We start from the raw sequence: 7,913 nt of genomic DNA on the forward strand, positions 1-7,913 counted from the left end.
ACTTTCCCACTTCTTTGTAATAGTGTGTTTCCAGGTTGAAATGTTGTCTCCATTTCATCAAAACAGAGGCAAACCAATTTTTTATATACTTTCACCCATGAATGTCTGCAGTCTTTGTAGCATTTTAGCAAGAAATTCTAAAATCTTTTACATTCCTTCAAATACCCATCTCCTAACCATTCTACTGGATTTCAGTGTTGTTTGGCCATATATACTGGGCTTAAAATTTCTAGCCAAGTTGTAAATAAGTCAGTAACTACACAGAGTAGATAAGACATTAAGTTTACTAAATTAAGTTAGTGGAAATTGGTTAACCTCCCACTTTCTCAAAATTTACTTTATTATTCAATCTAAATTATCCAACATGATATTTCTTCTATTTCTCCAGGTAGATAGCAGGAGAGCCTGGGGTTGGGGGGAAATTGGCATTAGTGAGCTTGGGAGTAAACCCATTTCCACCTACTCAAGTTGTTCATCCTCAGAAAGATTCACTTTCTAAGAAAAAAGCGACTCTCCCCAATCTTAAGTCAGTATGAGATCTAAGATGGAAAAACAAAGATGAAACCACAAACCCATGTCATATAAGAGAGACTTAGATATTCCATGAGTTAACATTCATAGAAATAGCCATCATATTTTAATTCTGTCTGCAAAAACCTTCCATAACTAGGGGCATTATTTCATGAGCAAACACGTTATTAAATTGGAAAATTTATTTTACATTTTATAGTTGACCATGTCAAAGAGATAGTTCAACCATATCTGAACCCAGTTTCGAAGAATACAAATGATGTCAGGAATTACTAACTTATTTTTTTACAACTTTATTGGGGCATAATTGATATGCAAAAAACCCGCACATATTTAGTGTATACAGTGTGATGAGTTTGGATACAGGAATACCCATGAAAGCATCACCACAATCAAGGTAATAAACATATATGTTATACCCCCCGTTTTGCTGTAATAACACTTAACACGTGATCTACCCTGTTAACAAATTTTTAAGCACACAGTGTATTACTGTTAACAGTATGCACTATGTTACACGGCAGATCTCTAGAGCTTACCCATCCTACACAAATTAAACTTCATATTCATTGAACAACTTCCCATTTCCCCCTCCCTCCAGCCCCTGACAGCCACCATTCTACTCTGTTCCTATGAGTTTAACTATTTTAGATGCCTCAGAGAAGTGGAGTAGTACAATATTTATCCCTCTGTAACTGGGTTATTTCACTTAGCATAATGTTCTCGAGATTCATCCATGTTATTGCATATGGCAGGATTTCCTTCTTTTTTAAGGTTGAATAACACGCCATTTTATATATATATATATATGCCACATTTTCTTTATCCATTCATTTGTTGATGGATATTTAGATTTTTTTCATATCTTGGTTATTGTGAATAATGCTGCAGTGAACATGAGTATGCAGATATTTCTTCAGTATCCTGATTTCACCTCTTTTGCATGTGCCCAGAAGTGGAATTGCTGGATCATATGATAGTTTATTTTTAATTTTTTGATGAACCACCATACTGTTTTCCATAGCAAGTACACCATTTTACATTGTCACCAATGGTGCACAAGGGTTTCAGTTTCTCCACATTCTAACCATCATTTATTATCTTTTTAAAAAAATAATAACCATCCTAAGAGGTGTGAGATGTTACCTAATTGTGATTTTGATTTGCAATTCCCTAATAATTAGTTGAGATTCTTTTCATCTATATGTTGGCCATTTGTATGGTCTTCTCTGAAGAAATGTCTGTTCAAGTATTTTGCTTGTGGTTTTTTTGTTTTTTTTTTCTTCCGTTACGCGGGCCTCTCACTGCTGTGGCCTCTCCCGTTGCGGAGCACAGGTTCCGGACGCGTAGGCTCAGCGGCCATGGCTCACGGGCCGAGCCGCTCCGCAGCATGTGGGATCTTCCCGGACCGGGGCACGAACCCGTGTCCCCTGCATCGGCAGGCGGACTCTCAACCACGGCGCCACCAGGGAAGTCCTTTGCTTGTGTTTTAATTGCGTTGTTTTGTTTTATTATTATTGAGTTGTAGGAGTTCCTTATATATTTTGGATATTAACTCCTTATCAGGTGTATGGTTTGCAGGTATTTTCTCTCATTCTGTAGGTTGCCTTTCATTCTGCTGATTGTTCTTTGCTCTACAAAAGCTTTTTAGTTTTGGTGTAGTCCCACTTGTCAATTTTTGCTTTTGTTGACTGTGCGATTGGTGTCATATCCAAAAACCATTGCCAAGATCAGTGTCAAGAAGCTTTTCCTCTATGTTTTCTTCTAGGAGTTTTACAGTTTCAGATCTTACATTTAAGTCTTTAATCCATTTTGAGTTGTTGTTTGCATGTGGTTTAATATAAGGGTCCAATCGCATTCTTTTGCATGTGGATATTCAGTTTTCTGTACATAATTTGTTCACAAGATTATTCTTCTCCATTGTGTATTATTGGCACCTTTACTGAAAAGTAATTATATTTGCATGAGTTTATTTCTTGTCTTTCTATTCTGTTCCATTGATTTATATGTCTGTCTTTATACCAATATCATACTGGGTTTTTTTGTTTGTTTGTTATTTTGCTTTTTTTTTTTTACAGCTTTATTGGAGTATAATTGCTTTACAATGGTGTGTTAGTTTCTGCATTATAACAAAGTGAATCAGTTATACATATACGTATGTTCCCATATCTCTTCCCTCTTGCATCTCCCTCCCTCCCACCCTCCCTATCCCACCCCTCTAGGTGGTCACAAAGCACCGAGCTGATCTCCCTGTGCTATGCGGCTGCTTCCCACTAGCTGTCTGTTTTACGTTTGGTAGTGTATATATGTCCATGCCACTCTCTCACTTTGTCCCAGCTTACCCTTCCCCCTCCCCATATCCTCAAGTCCATTCTCTAGTAGGTCCGTGTCTTTATTCCTGTCTTACCCCTAGGTTCTTCATGACATTTTTTTTTCTTAAATTCCATATATATGTGTTAGCATACGGTATTTGTCTTTCTCTTTCTGACTTACTTCACTCGGTATGACAGACTCTGGGTCCATCCACCTCATTACAAATAGCTCAATTTCGTTTCTTTTTATGGCTGAGTAATATTCCATTGTATATATGTGCCACATCTTCTTTATCCATTCATCCGATGATTGATACTTAGGTTGCTTCCATCTCAGGGCTATTGTAAATAGAGCTGCAATGAACATTTTGGTACATGACTCTTTTTGAATTATGGTTTTCTCAGGGTATATGCCCAGTAGTGGGATTGATGGGTCATATGGTAGTTTTATTTGTACTTTTTTAAGGAACCTCCATACTGTTCTCCATAGTGGCTGTACCAATTCACATTCGCACCAGCAGTGAAAGAGTGTCCCCTTTTCTCCACACCCTCTCCAGCACTTAATGTTTCTAGATTTTTTGATGATGGCCATTCTGACCTGTGTGAGATGATATCTCATTGTAGTTTTGACTTGCATTTCTCTAATGATTAATGATGTTGAGCATTCTTTCATGTGTGTGTTGGCAGTCTGTATATCTTCTTTGGAGAAATGTCTATTTAGATATTCTGCCCATTTTTGGATTGGGTTGTTTGTTTTTTTGTTATTGAGCTGCATGAGCTGCTTATAAATTTTGGAGATTAATCCTTTGTCAGTTGCTTCATTTGCAAATATTTTCTCCCATTCTGAGGGTTGTCTTTTGGTCTTGTTTATGGTGTCCTTTTCTGTGCAAAAGCTTTGAAGTTTCATTAGGTCCCATTTAGTTATTTTTGTTTTTATTTCCATTTCTCTAGGAGGTGGGTCAAAAAGGATCTTGCTGTGATTTATGTCATAGAGTGTTCTGCCTATGTTTTCCTCTAAGAGTTTGATAGTTTCTGGCCTTACATTTAGCTCTTTAATCCATTTTGAGCTTATCTTTGTGTATGGTGTCATGGAGTGATCTAATCTTATACTTTTACATGTACCTGTCCAGTTTTCCCAGCACCACTTATTGAAGAGGCTGTCCTTTCTCCACTGTACATTCCTGCCTCCTTTATCAAAGATAAGGTGACCATATGTGTGTTGGTTTATCTCTGGGCTTTCTATCCTCTTCCATTGATCTATCTTTCTGTTTTTGTGCCAGTACCATACTATCTTGATTACTGTAGCTTTGTAGTATAGTCTCAAGGCAGAGAACCTGATTCCTCCAGCTCCATTTTTCGTTCTCAAGATTGCTTTGGCTATTCGGGGTCTTTTGTGTTTCCATACAAGTTGTGAAATTTTTTGTTCTAGTTCTGTGAAAATGCCATTGGTAGTTTGATAGGGATTGCATTGAATCTGTAGATTGCTTTGGGTAGTAGAGACATTTTCACAATGTTGATTCTTCCAATCCAAGAACATGGTATATCTCTCCATCTATTTGTATCATCTTTAATTTCTTTCATCAGTGTCTTATAATTTTCTGCATACAGGTCTTTTGTCTCTTTAGGTAGGTTTATTCCTAGATATTTTATTCTTTTTGTTGCAATGGGAAATGGGAGTGATTTCTTGATTTCACTTTCAGATTTTTCATCATTAGTGTATAGGAATGCCAGAGATTTCTGTGCATTAATTTTGTATCCTGCTACTTTACCAAATTCATTGATTAGCTCTAGTAGTTTTCTGGTAGCATCTTTAGGATTCTCTATGTATAGTATCATGTCATCTGCAAACAGTGACAGCTTTACTTCTTCTTTTCTGATTTGGATTTGTTTTATTTCCTTTTCTTCTCTGATTGCTGTGGCTAAAACTTCCAAAACTATGTTGAATAAGAATGGTGAGAGTGGGCAACCTTGTCTTGTTCCTTATTGTAGTGGAAATGTTTTCAGTTTTTCACCATTGAGTACGATGTTGGCTGTGGGTTTGTCATATATGGCCTTTATTATGTTGAGGAAAGTTCCCTCTATGCCTACTTTCTGCAGGATTTTTATCATAAATGGGTATTGAATTTTGTGAAAAGCTTTCTCTGCATCTATTGAGATGATCATATGGTTTTTCTCCTTCAGTTTGTTAATATGGTGTATCACGTTGATTGATTTGAAGAATCCTTGCATTCCTGGAATAAACCCCACTTGATCATGGTGTATGATCCTTTTAATGGGCTGTTGGATTCTGTTTGCTAGTATTTTGTTGAGGATTTTTGCATCTATGTTCATCAGTAATATTGGCCTGTAGTTTTCTTTCTTTGTGACATCCTTGTCTGGTTTTGGTATAAGGGTGATGGGGCCTCATAAAATGAGTTTGGGAGTGTTCCTCCCTCTGCTATATTTTGGAAGAGAAGGATAGGTGTTAGCTCTTCTCTAAATGTTTGATAGAATTCGCCTGTGAAGCCATCTGGTCCTGGGCTTTTGTTTGTTGGAAGATTTTTAATCACAGTTTCAATTTAAGTGCTTGTGATTGGTCTGTTCGTATTTTCTATTTCTTCCTGATGCAGTCTTGGCAGTTGTGCATTTCTAAGAATTTGTCCATTTCTTCCAGGTTGTCCATTTTATTGGCATAGAGTTGCTTGTAGTAATCTCTCATGATCTTTTGTATTTCTGCAGTGTCACTTGTTACTTCTCCTTTTTCATTTCTAATTCTATTGATTTGAGTCTTCTCCCTTTTTTTATTGATGAGTCTGGCTAATAGTTTATCTATTTTGTTTATCTTCTCAAGGAAGCAGCTTTTAGTTTTATTGTTCTTTGCTATCGTTTCCTTCATTTCTTTTTCATTTATTTCTCATCTGATTTTTATGATTTCTTTCCTTCTGCTAACTTTGAGGTTTTTTTGTTCTTCTTTCTCTAATTGCTTTAGGTGCAAGGTTAGGTTGTTTATTTGAGATGTTTCCTGTTTCTTAAGGTAGGATTGTATTGCTATAAACTTCCTTCTTAGAACTGCTTTTGCTGCATCCCATAGGTTTTGGGTTGTCATGTCTCAATTGTCATTTCTTTCTAGGTATTTTTGTATTTCCTCTTTGATGTCTTCAGTGATCACTTCATTATTAAGTAGTGTATTGTTTAGCCTCCATGTGTTTGTGTTTTTTACAGATCTTTTCCTGTAATTGATATCTAGTCTCATAGCGTTGTGGTCAGAAAAGATACTTGTTACAATTTCAATTTTCTTAAATTTACCAAGGCTTGATTTGTGACCCAAGATATGATCTATCCTGGAGAATGTTCCATGAGCACTTGAGAAAAATGTGTATTCTGTTGTTTTTGGATGGAATGTTCTATAGATATCAATTAAGTCCATGTTGTTTAATGTATCATTTAAAGCTTGTGATTCCTTATTTATTTTCAGTTTAGATGATCTGTCCATTGGTGAAAGTGGGGTGTTAAAATCCCCTACTATGAATGTGTTCCTGTCGATTTCCCCTTTTATGGCTGTTAGTATTTGCCTTATGTATTGAGGTGCTCCTTTGTTGAGTGCATAAATATTTACAATTGTTATATCTTCTTGGATCGATCCCTTGATCATTATGTAGTGTCCTTCTTTGTCTTTTGTAATAGTCTTTATTTTAAAGTCTATTTTGTGTGATATGAGAATTGCTACTCCAGCTTCCTTTTGGTCTCCATTTGCATGGAATATCTTTTTCCATCCCCTCATTTTCAGTCTGTATGTGTCTCTAGGTCTGAAGTGGGTCTCTTGTAGACAGCATATATATGGGTCTTGTTTTTGTATCCATTCAGCCAATCTGTGTCTTTTGGTGGGAGCATTTAATCCATTTATGTTTAAGGTAATTATCGATATGTATGTTCCTATTCCCATTTTCTTAATTGTTTTGGGTTCGTTATTTTAGGTCTTTCCTTCTCTTGTGTTTCTTGCCTAGAGAAGTTCCTTTAGCATTTGTTGTAAAGCTGTTTTGGTGGTATTGAACTCTCTCAGCTTTTGCTTGTCTGTAAAGGTTTTAATTTCTCCATCAAATCTGAATGAGATCCTTGCTGGGTAGAGTAATGTTGGTTGTAGGTTTTTCTCCTTCATCACTTTAAATATGTCCTGCCAGTCCCTTCTGGCTTGCAGAGTTGCTGCTGAAAGATCACCTGTTAACCTTGTGGGGATTCCCTTGTTTGTTATTTGTTGTTTTTCCCTTGCTGCTTTTAATATGTTTTCTTTGTATTTAATTTACGACAGTTTGATTAATATGTGTCTTGGCGTATTTCTCCTTGGATTTATCCTGAATGGGACTCTCTTTGCTTCCTGGACTTGATTAACTATTTCCTTTCCCATATTAGGCAAGTTTTCAACTATAATCTCTTCAAATATTTTCTCAGTCCCTTTCTTTTTCTCTTCTTCTTATGGAACCCCTATAATTCAAATGTTGGTGCGTTTAATGTTGTCCCAGAGGTCTCTGAGACTGTCCTCAGTTCTTTTCATTCTTTTTTCTTTATTCTGCTCTGCAATAGTTATTTCCACTATTTTAATTCCAGGTCACTTATCCGTTCTTCTGCCTCAGTTATTCTGCTATTGAGTCCATCTAGAGTATTTTTAATTTCATTTATTTTGTTGTTCATCGTTTCTTGTTTCATCTTTAGTTCTTCTAGGACCTTGTTACATGTTTCTTGCATTTTGTCTATTCTTTTCAAGACTTTGGATCATCTTTACTATCATTATTCTCAATTCTTTTTCAGGTAGATTGCCTATTTCCTCTTCTTTTGTTAGGTCTGATGGGTTTTTATCTTGCTTCTTCATCTGCTGTGTGTTTTTCTGTCTTCTCATTTTGCTTATCTTACTGTGTTTGGGGTCTCCTTTTTGCAGGCTGCAGGTTCGTAGTTCCCGTTGTTTTTGGTGTCTGTCCCCAGTGGCTAAAGTTGGTTCAGTGGGTTGTGTAGGCTTCCTGGTGGAGGGGACTAGTGCCTGTGTTCCGGTGGATGAGGCTGGATCTTGTCTTTCTGGTGGGCAGGTCCACATCTGGTGGT

The sequence above is a fragment of the Grampus griseus genome (assembly GCF_964374135.1).
Source record: "Grampus griseus genome assembly, chromosome: 4".
Classification (NCBI taxonomy): Eukaryota; Metazoa; Chordata; class Mammalia; order Artiodactyla; family Delphinidae; genus Grampus; species Grampus griseus.